At 32.9% G+C, this 23,299-nt stretch overlaps 1 protein-coding gene and 3 long non-coding RNA genes across 4 annotated transcripts in view; 1 reads left to right on the plus strand and 3 right to left on the minus strand.

Annotated features, from left to right (window-relative positions):
- LOC123665033 (octopamine receptor beta-2R) overlaps nt 1-23,299 on the plus strand; it is a 251,186-nt gene that overhangs the window by 194,570 nt on the left and 33,317 nt on the right. The window lies entirely within an intron of this gene.
- LOC123665037 lies at nt 10,339-10,844 on the minus strand. Its single transcript, XR_006744969.1, has 2 exons — nt 10,759-10,844; nt 10,339-10,602 (listed from the first exon to the last, which is right to left on the minus strand). It is a non-coding gene; the product is annotated as an uncharacterized LOC123665037 (long non-coding RNA).
- Nucleotides 11,392-12,215, minus strand: LOC123665034. Its single transcript, XR_006744967.1, has 3 exons — nt 12,157-12,215; nt 11,855-12,062; nt 11,392-11,709 (listed from the first exon to the last, which is right to left on the minus strand). It is a non-coding gene; the product is annotated as an uncharacterized LOC123665034 (long non-coding RNA).
- LOC123665036 lies at nt 12,230-12,621 on the minus strand. Its single transcript, XR_006744968.1, has 2 exons — nt 12,461-12,621; nt 12,230-12,371 (listed from the first exon to the last, which is right to left on the minus strand). It is a non-coding gene; the product is annotated as an uncharacterized LOC123665036 (long non-coding RNA).

Here is a 23,299-nt window from a genome sequence, read left to right on the forward strand (position 1 = left end):
CAAAACTTATATAAAACAATATTTAAATCACTCTTGGTGTGAGCAAGGACGACGTGACGCGTGTCACGTCACGGTACGAATCACGCTAGAATACCTGAACTGCTACTACGAAAATGTCACAATGGAGTGCTAATATAATTAAAGTGCATAATAAACTATATTTATTAAATCTTTATATAACTTTATTTAATGCGCATTTAGTATTGAAAGAGTAAATTCAAATCTTTGACTTAATAATGGTGTACAAAACTTAACTCTTATGCCTGTAATATCTCACTGCTGGGCACAGGCCTCTTTCCCTATGTATGAGAAGGATCAGAGCTTAATCCACCACGCTGCTGCAATGCGGGCTGGCGGATATATATAACCTACCTAATTTAACTCTGTATGGCCAATACACATGTTTGTCATGCGCGAGGATCGTACCCGTAACCGTCAGCGCAATAGACACAAACCAGTGCCGACCGTCGTCAAAATTTAACTCTACGAAGACGAAACTGATACAAAAGTAAGTTTTGAAGGTGGTGTCTTATATATTGTTATAAATTTATAAACATTTTAATATATAGTGTACGACCGTCCCTTGACCCCTTTTAGCACGTTTAATCCCTTTAACGACAAATATGTACTTGATACTTTCGAGGGTAATATGCGAATCCCTCAAAGAAAACATTTTTGTATTTACCTATCTCCTGCTTTTATTTGCGATTGGTCCGAACGAATATTTTATGAGTTTTCTTCTTTATATTACGTTCTATCGAAGCCAAAGACTAAAAACAAATCTTCAATGCTAATAATTATTTTATTTTCAGTATCTCCTATTGAGTTCAACAGTAAAAATATTTTAATCAGTAATATCTCTAATGTCATCATGGATAATGGTTCTCACCATACCTTACCTTTATTATACGTATACCTTTTTATACGAATAGGATGGAAAAAAAGCGTATAGCTCGCTTAATAGTAAGCGGTTACCGTAGCTTATAGACGCCTGCAATACCAGAAGTATCGCAAACGCATTGCAGACCCTACCCTGACCTTAATCACTACAGGAACACATTACTTGAGAAATTATAATTTAGCTGTGATCTTCTGTATGTTTGGGGTACCGTCGGCCAAGAAAGTGGTGTACTACCCTAAGTTTGAATGCCGCTTGCAGATTCATAGGTGATAAAGATTAGTTTCGCTTGCAATCGATCTGACAACTTCTATTGCCGTCTTTATCTGATTATTGATAACAATATTGTTTATACCTAATAGAGTTTTTAAAATGTCATGTATAATAATAACGTATGAACACTTATCAATTAGGTTTACGTCATTATTATATGTCTCTTTCAGTAATATCATTTAATAACGAACCTTGTTGTAATTTTCGATGACCAGGAAACTAAATCACTACTGTGTGGCTACGGTACTAAAGAATATGGCCACCCCCTCTCTTCCCGTGAGTGTCGTAAGAGGCGACTAAGGGATGACGCCGTTCCACTACCACCTTGGAACTTGAGGGGCCGACCGATGGCGGGATAACCATCCAACTACTGGCTTTGAAATACACAGGCCGTAGACGAGCAGCAGCGTCATAGGTGCGACAAGGCCAGCCTTGCGGTCACCAACCCGCCTGCCCAACGTGGTGACTATGGGCAAAACACATGAGTTCACGTTGTTTTTGGCGTAAACTTGTGGAGGCCTATGTCCAGCAGTGGACTGTATAGGCTGTAATGATGAGGAAACTAAATCAAAACTGGTACACTACTTTCGTGGCCGAACGTACTTTCCCAGGCGCTCCAGATTTTGACCAGAATATTACCTGCTGTTTTTTTATTTCTCCCCTAAGATTTTTGTATTTAATTTTACCAACGGGATATGGAACCAATCGAACATATCATCTCGATGTCAATGACTCACTTATAAAAGTAACTACGTCTACTAAATTATAAATCTACTATGACGAATTATAAAAATTTCCTTTTATTTACAGATCTTAATTATAAATAAATAAATAAAATAGTTTTTATTTTGCTTAAATTATGTAGTTTACATTATGAAAAAGCCCTGCGACCCCTGGTAGCTTAAACAAGCCGTGTTACAGGCCACAGTGTCTTCCCCAAAAATTAGTTTATTGTCACATAATCAGACTTTGCGTTCAGATAGCGTAAACATAAATGATACTAGTCTGCATACAATGATAATAACACAATAATAAAACAAGGATTATAAATACAAAATTTGGAAAAAAAAGATTGACAATTATTAAAGAATGGAAATATTTACCATCAACACAAATTTGTTTTTAAAAATAAGATTCTATTTTTTTAATTTATATTGACGAATTTTTATTATGTATATAAGCTATGTATAACTTTCGACTGCTTGGTTTGTAAGCTGAAATAGTATTTTAAAAAACGAGTGTGGCTTAGACCACACGACTGAAGTCAACTCCTTTAGCTCCATTTACTCTACTTATATCTTCTTCTCAATTTCCCTTCGCCTCACCCGATTACACTTTTCCTAACACTCTCGTCACGTATTCACCAGCTTACTCCCTAACTAAGTTTTACTTCAAAAACTCATGCTATATTTTTAAACCTTCCGGTCAAACCCAGAAAAGGGTCTGAATCTCAAGTACTGCACCTCATTAACTTTTATCCTTCGAATGCGGACATAACTCAGAGGTAAAAAGCTAAAAACCTCGATTCGAGCGCTCGCTTCGTGAAATACTTTGCAAATTGTCATTTATAATATAGAGTATCTGTGGAATAGACAAAACAGGCTCGACTTGTTGACAATAAAAAAATAAAGGAAATCTTGACGAGAAACACAAAATAATCAAAATACGGTCAATCATCTCTTTAATTTTTGAGTCGGATAAGTAATTTTTAGCTTGAACTTAGACATATATAAATTAGTGCCAGTACTTTAATACATCACTTTTTTAATTTGTATTTATTTATTATTATTTATTACGCCGTCGATCCCGGTTGTTACATGTACTACTGATAGTGATCGATACTCATAGCAGGGAATATATGCGCCAACCCGCATTGGAGCAGCGTGGTGGATTAAACTCTGTTCCACGGGAAAAGAGGCCTATTCCTAGCAGTTGGATATTGCAGGCTGAAAAGCAAGCGAGCGATTATTATCTCATATATCTTTTCCCTATCACCAATATTTGAAATCTTTTTATAAATGTGCATTATATTTTTAAGCCTTTTAATTGCGGCATTATTAAAAATAAAGAACGAATTTTGTTATTTATTTATTTATTTATTTATTTATACTTTATTGTACACCGCAACTACATTTTTAACAATTAATACACTTATTAAACAACAATTATAACACTAATTAATAGCACTAGCACTATGGAGAAAAAAACAAAATACCATTTTACTGTATTCTATTAATAAGAAAAAAACAAAATACTATTTTACTGTATTCTATCTATTAATATAATCTTATTAATAAATGTTTAATTATTATTACGAATATTATCAGACAACTTATCTTAAATAAAATTTTATATCTATAAGTATAATACTAATATTGAAACTTGTAATAGATAAATATAGAACTAGGGCTCGTGAAAATCCACGAATACAAACATCGAATGGTAAATGCTTGTGATCTTTACAAATATTTGTCAAAGCGATCGATCTGTCAAGGAACCGCAGAGGCGTGAGTCCTTTGAATACATTTTGAAATAAATATAACCTGGCTTTTATATATTTACTTACTTGAGGTTCATATTTGTTATAATACGAAATGAACCGTTTTTTATAAGTAATTAATAAAAACAGATGATTTTTTTTTTATGCCACTAGGTCGGCAAACAAGCGTACGGCTCACCTGATGGTAAGCGATTACCCTAGCTTATAGACACCTGCAACACCAGAAGCATCGCAAGCGCGTTGCCGACCCAATCCCCAATCAGGAGCTCTGGTCACCTTACTCACCAACAGGAACACAATACTGCTTGAAAACAGTATTATTTTGCTGTGATCTTCTGTAAGGTCGAGGTGCTACCCCAGTCGGGCTGCTCCATATTTTGAGCAGGAAATTCCTGCTGTGCCCTACCTCAGTTAGATTTGACAGACTTCGTCAGTCCTTCCTTTTTATTTACGTATGTCAAGGTTAGTTTAAGTATGTGAAACAAAATGCTATTTACTTATATACATGCTCCAACTTGTAACACCCCACTGCTGGGAAAAGGCCGCTTTCTCCATATCGAAGGTTTGGAGTTTAATCAATCACGCTGTCCTACTGCAGGTTGGCGGATATATTCCTTAATATGAGTTACGATCGCTATCAGATGCCTATGATAACAATCGGGAAAGACATCTAAACGAGAGCACGGTGGGAGTCTCACAAGGACAGACATCCAGACCAGAAATAAATATTATTATAAATAAAAATACTCATTCGGACTGGGAATCGAACCAATATTGTGTAGGCTCCTACACAGCCGCGAACCACTAGACCAACAGAGAGCACTAAGAACAGAGAGTGATCGTCATTTGTATAATAAAGTTTTATCTTCATGTACCTATTAGATTAATATAATTTATTTCATATATTTAATTCGTATAATCGATATATATATATATATATATATATATATATATATATACATATAACAGGTATTCGACCAATTACGTACTTAACTAAAAACTTAAAACTCTTAACAGAACTCAGGAAACAGCGCTCTTTTTCAGAAACAGTCGAGTGAAAGTATCTATATTATTTTTACTCTACGCTCAGCTCAATTATGCTTCTTTTATATTGATCAAGCTCGCCGTTTCTTTTCTAAATTCACAAAAAGAGTTTTCATTAGAAGCAAATTTCTTTTTATTTCGAGCCGGGAATTATACCGCTTTGAATGAAATAAATGCGGGAAAAAATATATTGCGGTAGATTTTTATTTTACTTTAAAATCTTGATATTTTCTCATAAAGGTATTATTATTGAATTATGTAGAGTCGGGGAAATAATTCGTAGGAAATGGTTCATTAGACGGCTTAATTTCTAAATATTTTTTGTAAAATGATTGCTTTGAAAAAGTATTTATATTTCACGGTAATTGTACAAAGTTTGTATTAATTGGCAACGGCGCCCTGTTTGTTGGACTCCGTCATACGTTTGCCTGTATATCTTTGTCACTTCTAACTAACCTTATCAACTTAAAATGGGAAACTTTTTTTTAGTAGTAATATCTAAGGATGGTGTTATTTACGTATATTATATTACTAGCCGACCCGTGCCCACTTTGTTGGACGTTAATTATTATTATATTAACCAAATAACATAAAGATTTAAAGAACAAATTTTATAGCACTTAAGTGCTATAAATAATATGTTGCTCCAGTGTATTTAATATTTTAAATTACAGAACCAAATAACACACTTTAAAGAACAAATTTTATAGGACTTAAATAAATAATATGTTCCTCCAACGTCATCTATCAAAAATCGAGAAAACGTCGTCGATAGACTAAAATAAGACTAAATTAATAACGTCGAAAGACTAATAAATTGTTTTCTAATAGCAATGGATAGCGCTAGTTTATTTACCATTTTGATATTATATTTTAATCTTTTTCTTATTTACTGAATTTTTTGTTCAATTACAATAAAATATAGCCTATGTCACTCCTGAATAGTGTAGCTTTCTGTTAGTGAAAGAATTTTCATGATCGGATCAATATTTGCGAACATTACCCCCTACATACAAACAAAGTTATAAACTTTACCTCTTTATAATATTAGTATAGATATATGCGCATAATAATATAATTTATGTGGAGTTTTAGTTGAAAAGTATTTTTATATCTGTCATAGTAGTGGGGTGTTCCTATTCCAACTGAAGTAGGGCGCAGCAGAAAATATTCTTATATAGCGCCGACACGGTCAGTCGGAGACGCGGGTTCGAACCCCGCTGGAGCGGTCAATTTTTGATATGATATTCAAAAATGTTTAGAATTCCTAATGTGCGGGTAGCACAAAAATAAAATCGTACATATTAAAAATAGCATGGTGTCGTCTCCTGTCAAAGATTTTCATTGTAATATGAAACTTTGAATAGTTACGGGTCTCTGTAAAGAACTCACTATAGACGGCGCCACGGTTCGCTTAAACCGAATATAAAAATCATCATATCAAAAATTTCGCTCTAGCGGGTACATCGTTCCATAGCTTAATTGGCTAGAGCGCCGACACGGTCAGTTGGAGACGCGGGTTCGATCCCCGCTGGAGCGGTCAATTTTTGATCTGATAGTCAAAAATGTTTAGGAAATATTCTGCTCAAAATCTGGAGTAGACAACTGGGAAAATACCTCGACTTTACAGAAGGTCACAGCTAATAGCTGATTTCAAGCAGTGTTGTGTTCCTGTTGGTGAGTAAGGTGACCAGAGCTTTTGAGTGGATTGGTGGTAAGGTCAGCAACGGACTTGCGATTTTTATAGTGTTGCAGGCATCTATAGGCTACGGTAATTGTTTGCCATCAATTGCTTGTCTTTAGGCCTACTTGAATAAATAAAAAGTCCTTACCATTTTAATCCTACAGTTAACCAAGCTTAATGCCAGCTTAAATAAATTAACTGAAAGTATATGAATCATGCCCGTGTGTCAGAGAGAGGCAGATATATAGCTCATATACATAACTTTACTTAGGCTTTAACATGAAAATCGTGCGAAGGCATAATCTAGAATCAGCTTGACCTAGTCAACTGTATGTTAGCGTACGATAGTAATCTAAACTAATATTATAAATCTGAAAAGTTTGTTTGTTTATTTAAACACGCGAATCTAAGGAACAACTTTTTCGAATTGAAATTATTTTTGTGCTGGATAGCGCATTTACCGATGAAGGCTGACCTTTTTTTTAATAAAAGCACGTGAAACCGCAGGGCACAGCTAGTTCTTATATGAATTCATTTGGAAATTATGTTTGAATTTTTGCTGTACTTATTCTCTACTTAACCAAAATGGTACCAGCATTTTTCTAACATACACACAATAATATATATATACTAGCGACCCGCTCCGGCTTCGCACGGGTATAAAATATAATTATAGCCTATGTCATTCACTGAAAAAATGATTAAAATCGATCCAGTAGTTTTGATTTATTCATTACTGCCCGTGGCCCGCACGCGTTAACTTAGAGTAAAACCCGGCCGGAACTGCCGCAAACGCTACGTACCGCGATTTTTAAATCTGTAATATCTTCGAAAATATTCATTTAAATCATATGTTGTAAAGGGCCATATAGATCTATATTAAATAAAAAATATATTTAATGTATTTAATTGGATAAGGATTAATACTGTATTGGTTAAAATCGCTTCGAAAATTAGCCATTATTTGTCGTAAAAAGTAAATGACAAAAAAATGTTATTGTGGGATATCCATAAGAGATAGGTATATACCATCGCGAAGTTTTCTGTAGACCTTTTCAATGTGTACAATACTTAGTACATTATTTTATTAAATCTCGTAGGGTTCAGCCTGCGTTTGCAATTTAAGCGAAAAAAAAATAATTATTTACGACATAACATTAGAAAACTCAAAAATAACAGTATTTCTCCACTATTTAATGGATGTTTTTATACATATAAACCTTCCTCTTGAATCAATCTATCTATTAAAAAGAACCGCATCAAAATCCGTTGCGTAGTTTTAAAGATTTAAGCGTACATACATGTGCAGGGACAGAGAAAGCGACTTTGTTTTATACTATCGTGATAAAATTTAAATGTAACCACATGATAAGCATCAGCTTTCGATTAAATTAAAAATTATCAAAATCGGTACACCCGGTAAAAAGTTATGCGGACTTTCGAGAGTTTCCCTCGATTTCTCTAGGATCCCATCATCAAATCCTGGTATATATATATATATATATATATATATATATATATATATATATATATATAGTTATGTTCCGCTTTTTCCTCGCGTTAATTCCGAGAAAAATTGTATTAAAGTTATATATAACCGTAATCGTAATCGGAATAAAGTTAGATATATGTATAATAGGTTAGAAGATCACAGTTAAAACTGCTTTCAGACAGTATCTCAACATAAATTTAATTATTATTTTACAAAAGAGTAACTGCGGAGTTTCTTGCCGATTCTTCTCTGCAGAATCTACATTCCGAATCGGTGGTAGCTTTACTTTCACAAAAATTATAATTTATTTTTGAAATTTTAATTTGTAAAATGAGATTCGAAAGTGCTCTTGGGGCCTATTTGAATAAAGCTATTTTTCGATTATTGATTTTCATTTTGATTGTGTTCCTGTGTGGCGCTTGCAATGCTTCTGGTGTTACGGACGTCAATTAGCTACGGTAATCGCTTACAGCTATCAGGAAATAGAGATTTTTTTTATTTTTTTATCATTGTACGCCAAAATCATAGTCTTTCTTCTTTATATTACGTTCTATCGAAGCCAAAGACTAAAAACAAATCTTCAATGCTAATAATTATTTTATTTTCAGTATCTCCTATTGAGTTCAACAGTAAAAATATTTTAATCAGTAATATCAGTAATGTCAATGAAAAAAATGGTAAAAAAGCGTATGGCTTGCTTAATAGTAAGCGGTTATCATAGCTTATAGATGCCTGCAATACCAGAAGTATCGCAAACGCGTTGCAGACCCTACCCTGACCTTAATCACTACAGGAACACATTACTTGAGAAATTATAATTTAGCTGTGATCTTCTGTATGTTTGAGGTACCGTCGGCCAAGAAAGTGGTGTACCACCCTAAGGTTGAATGCCGCTTGCAGATTCATAGGTGATAAAGATTAGTTTCGCTTGCACCCGAGTAGAAATTTTTTCGTCTTCCTAGTCAGGACCGGACCGTGCATGCCTGATCAGGACTAGATAAGGCATGTAACGCAGATGATGTATCTGGACCTGATCAGGAAAACCTGATCTGGACCTGATCAGGTTTTCCTGATCTCAGGTCATACCTGATCTGGACCTGATCAGGTTTCCCTGGTCAGGTCCAGATACATCATCTGCGTTACATGCCTTATCTAGTCCTGATCAGGCATGCACGGTCCGGTCCTTGGTTGCTTGATCCAAATCGAGTATGCCCAATGCGATTCTTTTACCGCGATGCTCGGCGACGACGAGTCCTGGAAGGCGATGGTCTCCTTCTGCGAGACAGTAATGTTCCAGAAGGAGAACGACGAGCGGATGAGAGGGGGCCGCCGACGAGGCCTCCGTCCGCAGGCGACGAACGGGGGTGCGTAGGAGGCGCTACTTAATGCGTTTCCAGTAAGGCCCCTGTACCCATGTCGGGCCGGGATGGGAACCCGGTCCTGCTAGACATGGCGTCGTCGGGATTGTTCAGAGGTGAGCCGGACAGTCCCATGGAGAAGTCTGGTCTTTTCGCCGAGGCCAGCCTGTCGCTGGAGGGATCCTGTTGCCTGCAGATCCGGGACCCTCCAATTAAAGCGGCTGAAGGCTCCCGCAGGGGTTTTGGTCGGTAGTGCACCCCCAAGTACTAAGCCGACATACGGTCTAAGAATGCCTACCCTGGCATCCTGGATATCACCCGTAAATGGGTTACCCTGCGATATCAAAAAAAAAAAAAAAGTGCGGTCCTTTTAAATAAAACACGAATGTACAGTCTTGACAAAATTGTTTATTAAAAAACTTGGTTGTCTGCAAAATTGGTTTACAGACGATAGTTAAACGTGACAACCGTCATAACAAAATATCTCCTCGGATGCATAGGCCGATCAGATAGATGCGGCACAAGCATACATATGAGCGTAACGAAGCCGGCGTTAATCGATTTATTAGACGTCACGTCAAAAAAAAACAAGAAATGATATTATGTTACTTAACATACTATGTATATTTAAAATAACATATTATATATATTTAACTTAACATAACATAACAATACACTTTATTGTGCACTTAAACAGAAATAAAACTTATCCGATTGAAAAAAAAAAACATATTTATTTCCATTTATTTTTCAAATGTATTATTTATTTTTGTTTTTACTTTAAATATCAATTATTTTTATGTTATAGTTAATAATAATAATGATTGTTATTAAATATTATGAATTAATTTTTCTTTTTGTTTGCTTGGCAAAATATTTTACACAGCAAAAAAAATAGTTGTTTTTATTTATCTTCATTAGATGGTAGTTTTTGATCCTGGATACCCTGTACCCATCCCAATCTTTATTATTATATTAGCATTATTCAATACTGCAGACAATGCTTGATGGAATTTATTATCGAAAATACTTTCTTGATTCTTTTCGAATCAAAATTTAAATTAATCATGTACGTAATTAAATTAGTAATAGTAAAAAATAATTATTATTAGGTATAAAATAATAACATATAATTAAGAAATAATTAATTAGGTATCAATGATAGTAATTCTGCACTATATATAGATTAACATACTTTTTATAGAAGTGAAAAAGTCGTATCTTTGAAAACTTTTTTTTGAAGTTGCTTTAACTGCTACATATGACATCTCTTGATATATAAACACGAGTAATATTTCCCATATTACGGGTAAAAGTATTTTTTCCATCAAGAGAAAAGTATATACGTTTATTCTGGAAAAGAAAATTTATTATAATTATTTGTATGATTAATTAATTATTATGATTAGCATTTAATCAAATATGACAATTTCAATATTGTCAGATAGAGCAACTATATTAGATCTTTCATATATTTGTATATAAGAATATAGTTTATTAAAAACTTACCATTTTATTTTTATATTTTTCGCCTTTCAATTTTTCATTGAATTTATCAAAATAATATCTTCCATTGTTGATAGCTTAAATTCTAATTTTTGGACCACTGAATTTCCTTCAGGATCTGTTAATAAACTGAAATCTAACAGCTGAGAACTGTTATTTTTTTATTACAGACAGGATTTGGGAACATCAGCAGATATGGCCTTTTAAATTCACTAATTGTTTTGATAGACTGTTATAATTATGTTTGATACATTCCAGCAAAGAATCTGTTGAAAATAAATTATATATTATAATTTTTTTTTTTAATTAACACAATGATTTAAATTTCAAAATTGTGACACTGATGTAAATATAAATATTGATACATAAATATTATCACGATTACAACACTCCACAATTTCAGAATGGAATCTATATTATGATTTTGTAAATAATTATAATAAGTATAGATATCCTAATAAATTAAAAACAATATATATTTTTTTCTTACCACTGGATACAGTATTTTTTGTTGATGATGATCTAGCTGCTAATATATTCATTTCAGCTTATGTTTCAGATTTATGATGATGATAAGGGATTATCAGCAATTGTTGCTAATGTACTGTCTTCATGTGCTATTTCCATACGCATATTTATTTCCTTCAAATTAGAGTGGATTTTTCTTATTTTTCTACTTTTAGTTGATGGTGATGATGAAGATGATCAAGGTGGTATGGTGTAGATTATGAACTAATTTTTTCCTTTTTTTTTGAGTCAACAATATAGTTAGTACTGTCATTAATTCGTTTTATTTAGTTTCATTATTTATTTCTATAGGTTTACATAATGATGACGGTGGTGATGAAGATATCAAAGATGCTATTGATGTAGATGACCATTCGAGACTATGTTTTTAGGCTTGTTTCTTCACTATTTTTTGGTTACATTTTTTTGGCTTTTATTTCTTAGGTTCTAGTGGAATGAAAAAATTTGAAATAAAATTTCAGTTCAAAAATTAATGATTAAAAATAAATTTATATCAATTAATATATATACCTTGTAAAAAAATTATTAGAAATTAATCAACAATATTTACATTTTAAATAATAAATATTACCTGCAATTTCAGTGGGTTCGTCAGTTAACTCTAAAGCTATTTGGCTAAATATATTATCTATTTTTAATCAATCCTATGCTAAAGCTTTTAATTTGAAAGTTTTTTCAACAGCAGCCACTTTTGCTTTAGCAGACTACTCATTATTGGTAGAGAAGAATAGGGGTTCTTTTTAATCTTATTAATTTTTCCTCTGCCTCTTCCATTGTTTCTGATAATATTAATTGTAATTATGAATTACTTTCTTATTATTATGACAATGAAATAGCAATTCTTAAAAATCTATAATTTAAATAATAATTTACCTGCTGTGCCACTTATTTGAACATAAAACGTTGGCCATGTCAGGCAGACCCTTCACAAAGTTTAACTAATTAATAACTATCGTTTGTAATAATTTACAATACTTAGTTCTTTTTAACAATGATTCAGGCTATTTACATCCGGTACCACGATATTCAATATATCAAATTCTTTATTGGATGAATTATTTAAAAATAAAATAATACATAAAAGCCATCTGAAAAATAAAAACAGATTATTGAAATATAAAATTATTTAAAAAATAGTAAAGAATTGTAATGTATTTTTTCAATGATTTTTACTAACCTTAAATGTTTTACGTAATTAAACATAAAAACGAAGCTTTACACACAACACAAATTTTTATCTAGCTAAATTAGTCCACAAGTTCGTATTTTGTACACAATACACACCGAGTAATTAACGTCTAGAGAGAAGTTTATAGTACACTTTTTTTTTTGTTTAACACAATATTAATGGGCAATTTTTTATTTTGTTGTCGATGTTGCAAAAAGGTTAATTTTAAAAAAAGTTCGTATTTGTGAGGATAAAATAACTAAGTTTGATGTGTTAACAAGGACAGTACGTAAAAAGGCAAGAAAATCTACAAATTAATCAATATTTTATGAAATAACTGAATTTTACTTTCCTTTATTGGGAGTTATTAATCCATTGAGTTACGAAATGTTAAATATTATAAACCCTATAATATAACTCAGTATGCTTAAATGAAAGGTTTTATTTTAGAAATAATAAAGTACTTTTCAATAATCATCACAGAAAACCAAGAAAAGAAAGAAAGATAGCTGAGTATTGATATCAGTAATTCCTTTGAGTTACATTACTGATATGGCCTAACTATTATAATTCGCATAGCTATTAAGTTAAAAAAGCTCAATATCAAATATTATAATTATCTATAAACCAACATCTTCTAATATTAAATAACAATCGTAAAAAAGTCGTACTAAACGTAGGTATAACACAAATTAATATTATTTACTTACTAAAGTAGAGGACAATTTCTCAGTGGAACGTAACAAAATTGTAAGGGAATGTTCACTATGGCTACCAAAATGACTATAGATTTAAAGTTATAAAAATAAAAGTCAACTTTAAAATTAACAAAAACAATTTATTCTTCTCATAAAGAAAATTGAGTAGAAAAAAATTAAACAAACAAAATTAACGTAGGTTTTGCCTCATTTTTATCAATGTTCTTAGTCTAACTAAATTCTGAAAAGTAATCAAATTATATTAAAAAAAAATCCGTTACTTACAATAACAAATAAAATGTTTTAATTTATTATGGCACAAACAATCTGACATTTGACTTAGATAAGATGTTACCTACTTATTCTATCAGTCTTCAAATAAGAAAGTTATTTTAAGATCAACTAATACTTATTCTCTAATCCTCGAATCATTACAATTATAATTAATCAGTCTTAGGTTTTAGGCCATACCTACTCATACCTACTCGTGCCAACTCGTCTAGGCATTATAAAAAATATTTTACTCACTTCTGCACACATGTATCACAGACATAAACATCATCAACTTCTAATTTTGAACTTGTGATGCACTTTCCACAGTAAAATAGTTCACATTTAGAACATTTCGTCATGCAATTATAAAAAAGATAAATATTTTTACATTTGTTGCACGACGCAGTACGTTTAATCGTCGTATTAAGTGCTCTTGAACTTAATAGATTTTGTTCAGTTTTACTTTTGACGATCTTCATTTTATTTGGTGTTAATAATATCCTATTCTTTAATATTTCAATTTTAACTTTTTTTAGAACAGGCTCAGCAGAGGAACATGCTACCGTTGAAACACGCTTATTTCTTGGTCTCGGAGTTTCCTCTATCATTCATCTGGATAAAAGTTTTGTCTGCAACATGGACAGTTTCAAAAGGCTTTGAGATTATAGAATTATCAAACAATAGTTGAAATTTACGGTCTGCAGTATTGTCCGTGCTAGATGTCGTAGTCGCATCGTCGTTTGGATCAAAATAGGGGAGGTCGTAAGTAGCATTTATGAGTTTTTTTTCTTCCTCATCCAGCATCAAGTCTATTACAATCCCATCTAAATCTTCTGGTGTGGTGTGTGCCGGGTAGTTATTATCACGAGCATATATGACGTCGTCAACATTTTGCAAATTTGTATCTATGTTCATAATATCAGAATTCACAGGAATTGGTAAGTCAGCTTGACTGATGTCCACATTTTCCTTGTTAGAAGCCAGTACATCAGGAATTCTAGGTTTTGGTAAGCAGTCTAAATTGTCAACATGAATATCAGCTGCAAATGTAATCACCTCAAAATCAGAATTACATTTCTTGGAGACTTTTGGAAAAGATTTTTCTTTCTTTTTAATGTTTAGTGAATACTTGGGACAGTTTTTTTCCGTCAGTTTCAGCATCATCAGAGATATCAATAACTACAGACTCGGAATTAGCAACTTCCAGGGAAGATATGTTGTTAATAGTTTTTATAGATATTTACTAGTTTTGTCAATTTTTGGTTTATTTTTAAAGCAGTCTTATAATTCTTAATCAATTTACTTTGGTTTACTATTTTTTGGTTTCTTAGTACCTTTTTCTTCCTGAACTGGAAGCTGTTTTTTCTTTTGTTTTTGCTTACGTTTCTGATTACTCCAAATTTTTCGTTGCTTTTCCTTTTCTTTCTCCGTCAGATCTTTAACTGTTTTGCTTTTAGATTTTACATATTCAGCGTGTTTCTTTTTAATACTTTCCAATTTTTCTGGATTTAGTTTTAGTCGTTCTCGATACCTCTTCATACGTTCTGCTGGTGTCAAAGCCATTTTTGTAAAACTTTATTGTCTAAAACAAAATTATTAAGTAATATAGTAATTAATTTTTATATAAAACACGCGGACAAAAGTCGTAATAATACTTTATGACACCTTAGTGAAAAATATTAATTTTACGTACATGTATCGCGCCTTTACCCTTACATTGAGTTACAATTCGTTCCACTGAGTTACAAAATTTCTCAATGGAACGTAACGTTTTGTGTGAGTATACAAAACTATTACTTAAATATTCAATGTTAAACTTGCAATTAAACTTGTTTAGCGATAATTTAGGAATAAACACAATAAGAAATCAGTTGCTTTCAAGCAAGTACATAAAATCATTCAATTCACCCGAGAAAACTACGTTTTTAAATGGAACAAAATTTTTACACTGCAACACATCTTCTCGCCCAGCCGTTAGTTTTTGTAATCTAACGCTTTGCTTTCAATATTGCGGACAAATCAGACTGTTTAAGAGTATTTCCATTTAAAAGAAAAGGATATTATTTGGTAGTTTTTGAAGAGAGGTAAGAAAATAACGTAACTCAATAGGAATTTCCACCAAGTTAGATTTTGTGCCCTAGAAATTAATTGTAATTAATTTTGTTTAATATTAAAATAAACGAACGTGTGTTATTAAAATCATTTTAAGATAAATATTCCTTTCTTTGGAGATATAATACTCCATCACATGCTTTTTTAAAAACATTCTTTAAGGTGAAACATTATGGCCAGTGTGTGGTGGGACATAGGTTTAATAACCATTTAGTAATCATAAATAAAGTAATTTTATTGAAAAAATTGAGTAACACTAATAATTTGTATAAATTCCGAAAGCCAATAAAGTCTACTACAAAGACAAAATCAAACGTTTAAACTAAACACATTAAATGTTTAAGAAATACCCTATGAACTGGGTAGGACATGCATAAAAATCATACTGACAATGAAATAAAAAATTGCCCTAATATGGTTCAGTTTTTGTATTGAACTTATTTAACCTTGATATTATTTACATTAATATGCTAATCGACAAATAACTTTTAAAGTTTTAAGTTATATAAAAAATATAATTATACTTTCAAAAAATGCTTTTCACACAAACTTCTTTATCACTTCAAAGATTAATACACTGAAACACTGATGTGAGTAATGTGCGTCATAACGAAGAACACTGTGAACAAGATCCGACATGTTGCTTCGTGACGTCACGCGTTGTCGCTTATTATTTCGTTCCTTATTATGTTGTATTTATATTAATATTTTCGTTAATTTTTATTTATTGTATATAATTCTATGCAAGATTATATTATGTTATATTCGTTATTATATTCGTGTTATTTAATAGAAATTAAAGGCAGTTTTTTATATATAATATACTCAATTGACTGGAAGTGAAGTGACCTATGAATAACAAATTAACAAACAACTAAAGACTATCAAATTGTGCTTGTAATACAATAAATGAATAAATCGATCATAATTATGATAAAAATAACTTTACGTCACGTAATTATTGTTTCTATAAATTTAATGAAAAACGGAAATAAAAATACTATCTAATTAAGTCGAAATCTTGGAATTGAATTTCAAATCAAGAGTAAAGAAAAATAACTCTGTTCATTGATTTATTTATTTTTTGACGGCTATCTTAAAATTTAATTATGCACGCGTTAGTGAAATTTAATGAAGTCTAAATAACAGATTAGTATATATGTAGCTAGGTCTAAATCAGGCAAATCAGGCAGGGTTTATATCAAGAGTTATGGAGCAAAAATACTTGGAAAATCATATACCTACCTACTTATTTATCTAACAAACTCAGAATACAGAACAAACACACAGTTTTTTCTGTATTCTGAGCTAACAAATTAGGTACGAAATTGGGTATGCAAATGAAACAAGTCAAATTATTGGTTAAAGTAACACAACAAGTAATAAACGAATAAATAATTAATATTTTTAATCTAAAAATATTTCATTAAATCGATGGAAATTTCTTCTGATTATTATTTAAAATCGAATTTGGTATTATCTAATCTCTGAAACGGCTGGACAGATTTTGACGGGACTTTCACTGGCAGATAGTAGATGTAACAAGGAGTAACTTAGGCTACTTTTATATGACATGGCCAATTTTTGTATGGGCGTTCGAACTCAGTGTACATCGATGACGTTTGGTGTTATAAGCTCGTGATAATAGGCACATTAAAATGTTATAATCATCAAACTCACAGAACTTGTCATTACAATAGACTAAACGTTAACATGTAAGAATATAGGTTATGATTTAAAAAACTAGGCGCTTTCAAACAGTGAACAGTTTCGAATTATTATAGACTACAGTAAACAGATATAGTTAATAATAGGCATTTAAAGTAGTTTTTGAGTAAAAATTAATATTTAGGTCATACTTTTCTTAAACGGCCTCAAATTTATGGGGTGAAATGGGGGTGAGGGGGTAAAGGGTGGTGGGGAGGGTGGGTTTTTTACCCCCCCGTAGTGTGCTTTTCGCGTAAACCCCGTGGTTACGAAGATATCGCGTTTGAAGTTTTGAGATTAACTTTACGTGATTCAGAGATATTATCAGATTGATATCAGAGCGGGCCGAGCTAGTAATATAATAAATACTTATATAAAAATATAATAAATTTAGATATACTTAAATATATAAATATAAGCGGGTGGAAGATTACGAATATAATAGTTATTATTATTTACTCAGCTATATGGTATTTACTAGACTAATAATATTAAACGATTAGATTCATTAAAATTTTTGGTCAAAAATATCTTGAATTGAATTAAATTGTTATTTATTACATTGTTGACTAATACATTTTATGCTGGCTGAGTTCAGTTGAAAAAAATTAACACCAGATTAATCTGATTTGATGCAAATACAACTTAAATCATCTTCATCATTTCAGCCGATCACAGATCCACTGCTGGACATAGGCCTCCATAAGTTCACGCCAAAAATGGTGTGAACTCGCGTGTTTTGTCCATAGTCACCACGCTGGGCAGGCAGGTTGGTGACCGCAGGGCTGGCTTTGTCGCACCTAAGACGCTGCTGCCCATCTTTGGCCTGGGTGTTTCAAAGTCAGCGGTTAGATGGTTATCCCGCCATCGGTCGGCTTCTTAAGTTCCAAGGTCGTAGTGGAACTGTGTTATCCCTTAGTCGCCTCTTACGACACCCACGGGAAGAGAGGGAGTGGCTATATTCTTTACTACCTAGGCTGTTCTTATTTGATCTAGACCTGGTCCTGATGCAGTATGCCTACCACACTTCGTTATATTTTACATCAGGCTACCCTCGCCTGGACCGGACCTGGTCCTGATGAAGTATGCCTTACCATACTTGGTTGTATTTTACATCAGGCCATCCTTGTCTGGACAGGACCTGGTCCTGATGAAGTATGCCTTACCATACTTGGTTGTATTTTACATCAGGCCATCCTTGTCTGGACCGGACCTGGTCCTGATCCAGTATGCCTTACCATACTTGATTATATTTTACATCAGGCTATCTTTGTCTGGACCGGACCTGGTCCTGATAGAGCTTGCCGGATCAGGCGTACCTTATTCTATCCTGATCCGGTCCAGATACATGATCTGGTTGAGCCTGACCTTTTTTCTACTCGGGCAGATCGATCTGACAACTTCTATTGCCGTCTTTATCTGATTATTGATAACAATATTGTTTATACCTAATAGTTTTTTAAATGTCATGTATAATAATGACGTATGAACACTTATCAATTAGGTTTACGTCATTATTATATGTCTCTTTCAGTAAGATCATTTAATAACGAACCTTGTTGTAATTTTCGATGACCAGGAAACTAAATCACTACTGTGTGGCTACGGTACTAAAGAATATGGCCACCCCCTCTCTTTCCGTGGGTGTCGTAAGAGGCGACTAAGGGATGACGCCGTTCCACTACCACCTTGGAACTTGAGGGGCCGACCGATGGCGGGATAACCATCCAACTACTGGCTTTGAAATACACAGGCCGTAGATGGGCAGCAGCGTCATAGGTGCGACAAGGCCAGCCTTGCGGTCACCAACCCGCCTGCCCAGCGTGGTGACTATGGGCAAAACACATGAGTTCACGTTGTTTTTGGCGTAAACTTGTGGAGGCCTATGTCCAGCAGTGGACTGTATAGGCTGTAATGATGAGGAAACTAAATCAAAACTGGTACACCACTTTCGTGGCCGAACGTACTTTCCCAGGCGCTCCAGATTTTGACCAGAATATTACCTGCTGTTTTTATTTCTCCCCTAAGATTTGTGTATTTAATTTTACCAACGGGATATGGAACCAATCGAACATATCATCTCGATGTCAATGACTCACTTATAAAAGTAACTACGTCTACTAAATTATAAAAATTTCCTTTTATTCATAGATCTTAACTATAAATAAATTAATAAAATAGTTTTTATGTCACCCAAATTGTGTAGTTTACATTATCAAAAAGCCGTGCGACCCCTGGTAGCTTAAACAAGCCGTGTTACAGGCCACAGTGTCTTCCCCAAAAATTAGTTTATTGTCACATAATCAGACTTTGCGTTCAGATAGCGTAAACATAAATGATACTAGTCTGCATACAATGATAATAACACAATAATAAAACAAGGATTATAAATACAAAATTTGGAAAAAAAAGATTGACAATTATTAAAGAATGGAAATATTTACCATCAACACAAATTTGTTTTTAAAAATAAGATTCTATTTTTTTAATTTATATTGACGAATTTTTATTATGTATATAAGCTATGTATAACTTTCGACTGCTTGGTTTGTAAGCTGAAATAGTATTTTAAAAAACGAGTGTGGCTTAGACCACACGACTGAAGTCAACTCCTTTAGCTCCATTTACTCTACTTATATCTTCTTCTCAATTTCCCTTCGCCTCACCCGATTACACTTTTCCTAACACTCTCGTCACGTATTCACCAGCTTACTCCCTAACTAAGTTTTACTTCAAAAACTCATGCTATATTTTTAAACCTTCCGGTCAAACCCAGAAAAGGGTCTGAATCTCAAGTACTGCACCTCATTAACTTTTATCCTTCGAATGCGGACATAACTCAGAGGTAAAAAGCTAAAAACCTCGATTCGAGCGCTCGCTTCGTGAAATACTTTGCAAATTGTCATTTATAATATAGAGTATCTGTGGAATAGACAAAACAGGCTCGACTTGTTGATAATAAGAAAACAAAGGAAATCTTGACGAGAAACACAAAATAATCAAAATACGGTCAATCATCTCTTTAATTTTTGAGTCGGATAAGTAATTTTTAGCTTGAACTTAGACATATATAAATTAGTGCCAGTACTTTAATACATCACTTTTTTAATTTTTATTTATTTATTATTATTTATTACGCTGTCGATCCCGGTTCTTACATGTACTACTGATAGTGATCGATACTCATAGCAGGGAATATATGCGCCAACCCGCATTGGAGCAGCGTGGTGGATTAAACTCTGTTCCACGGGAAAAGAGGCCTATTCCTAGCAGTTGGATATTACAGGCTGAAAAGCAAGCGAGCGATTATTATCTCATATATCTTTTCCCTATCACCAATATTTGAAATCTTTTTATAAATGTGCATTATATTTTTAAGCCTTTTAATTGCGGCATTATTAAAAATAAAGAACGAATTTTGTTATTTATTTATTTATTTATTTATTTATTTATTTATACTTTATTGTACACCGCAACTACATTTTTAACAATTAATACACTTATTAAACAACAATTATAACACTAATTAATAGCACTAGCACTATGGAGAAAAAAACAAAATACCATTTTACTGTATTCTATTAATAAGAAAAAAACAAAATACTATTTTACTGTATTCTATCTATTAATATAATCTTATTAATAAATGTTTAATTATTATTACGAATATTATCAGACAACTTATCTTAAATAAAATTTTATATCTATAAGTATAATATTAATATTGAAACTTGTAATAGATAAATATAGAACTAGGGCTCGTGAAAATCCACGAATACAAACATCGAATGGCAAATGCTTGTGATCTTTACAAATATTTGTCAAAGCGATCGATCTGTCAAGGAACCGCAGAGGCGTGAGTCCTTTGAATACATTTTGAAATAAATATAACCTGGCTTTTATATATTTACTTACTTGAGGTTCATATTTGTTATAATACGAAATGAACCGTTTTTTATAAGTAATTAATAAAAACAGATGATTTTTTTTTTATGCCACTAGGTCGGCAAACAAGCGTACGGCTCACCTGATGGTAAGCGATTACCCTAGCTTATAGACACCTGCATCACCAGAAGCATCGCAAGCGCGTTGCCGACCCAATCCCCAATCAGGAGCTCTGGTCACCTTACTCACCAACAGGAACACAATACTGCTTGAAAACAGTATTATTTTGCTGTGATCTTCTGTAAGGTCGAGGTGCTACCCCAGTCGGGCTGCTCCATATTTTGAGCAGGAAATTCCTGCTGTGCCCTACCTCAGTTAGATTTGACAGACTTCGTCAGTCCTTCCTTTTTATTTACGTAAGTATGTCAAGGTTAGTTTAAGTATGTGAAACAAAATGCTATTTACTTATATACATGCTCCAACTTGTAACACCCCACTGCTGGGAAAAGGCCGCTTTCTCCATATCGAAGGTTTGGAGTTTAATCAATCACGCTGTCCTACTGCAGGTTGGCGGATATATTCCTTAATATGAGTTACGATCGCTATCAGATGCCTATGATAACAATCGGGAAAGACATCTAAACGAGAGCACGGTGGGAGTCTCACAAGGACAGACATCCAGACCAGAAATAAATATTATTATAAATAAAAATACTCATTCGGACTGGGAATCGAACCAATATTGTGTAGGCTCCTACACAGCCGCGAACCACTAGACCAACAGAGAGCACTAAGAACAGAGAGTGATCGTCATTTGTATAATAAAGTTTTATCTTCATGCTTTAGATTAATATAATTTATTTCATATATTTTATTCGTATAATCGATATATATATATATATATAATTATATATATATATATATATATATATATATATATATATATATATATATATATATATAATGACAGGTATTCGACCAATTACGTACTTAACTAACAAAAACTAAAAACTTAAAACTCTTAACAGAACTCAGGAAACAGCGCTCTTTTTCAGAAACAGTCGAGTGAAAGTATCTATATTATTTTTACTCTACGCTCAGCTCAATTATGCTTCTTTTATATTGATCAAGCTCGCCGTTTCTTTTCTAAATTCACAAAAAGAGTTTTCATTAGAAGCAAATTTCTTTTTATTTCGAGCCGGGAATTATACCGCTTTGAATGAAATAAATGCGAGAAAAAATTTATTGCGGTAGATTTTTATTTTACTTTAAAATCTTGATATTTTCTCATAAAGGTATTATTATTGAATTATGTAGAGTCGGGGAAATATTTCGTAGGAAATGGTTCATTAGACGGCTTAATTTCTAAATATTTTTTCTAAAATGATTGCTTTGAAAAAGTATTTATATTTCACGGTAATTGTACAAAGCTTGTCTTAATTGGCAACAGTATCTTGTTGGGTTTGAAATACTTAGGCCGAAGACTGCGTCTTCCTCTACCCGCCTGCCCAGAGTGGTGACTAAGGGCGAAACACATGAGTTCGCGCCATTTTTGGCTCTTGCTTGTGGAGGCCTATGTCCAGCAGTGGACTGCAATACGCTGAAGTGTGTGTGTGTGTGTGTGTGTGTGTGTATGTGTATGTTTATTTGCTGTCCTTATATTTATGTCTTTTTTTATAAACTAACTTTATTGGGAAACTGTTGTTTTAGTAGTAATATCAAAGGGTGGTGTTATTTACGTGTATTATATTATATATGCGCATACTAATATGATTTATGTGGAGTTTTAGTTGAAAAGTATTTTTATATCTATCATAGTAGTGCAAGTAATATAGGGGTGTTCCTATTCCAACTGAAGTAGGCCGCAGCAGGAAATATTCTGCTTAAAATCTGGAGTGTACAACTGGGGAAATACCTCGACTTTACAGAAGATCACAGCTAATAGCTGATTTCAAGCAGTGTTGTGTTCCTGTTGGTGAGTAAGGTGACCAGAGCTTTTGAGTGGATTGGTAGGGTCAGCAACGCACTTGCGATGCTTGTAGTGTTGCAGGCATCTATATTCTACAGTAATTGCTTGCCATCAATTGCTTGTCTTTAGGCCTACTTGAATAAATAAAAAGTCCTTACCATTTTAATCCTACAGTTAACCAAGCTTAATGCCAGCTTAAATAAA

The sequence above is a fragment of the Melitaea cinxia genome, chromosome 23, assembly GCF_905220565.1.
Source record: "Melitaea cinxia chromosome 23, ilMelCinx1.1, whole genome shotgun sequence".
In the NCBI taxonomy this organism is placed as follows: domain Eukaryota; kingdom Metazoa; phylum Arthropoda; class Insecta; order Lepidoptera; family Nymphalidae; genus Melitaea; species Melitaea cinxia.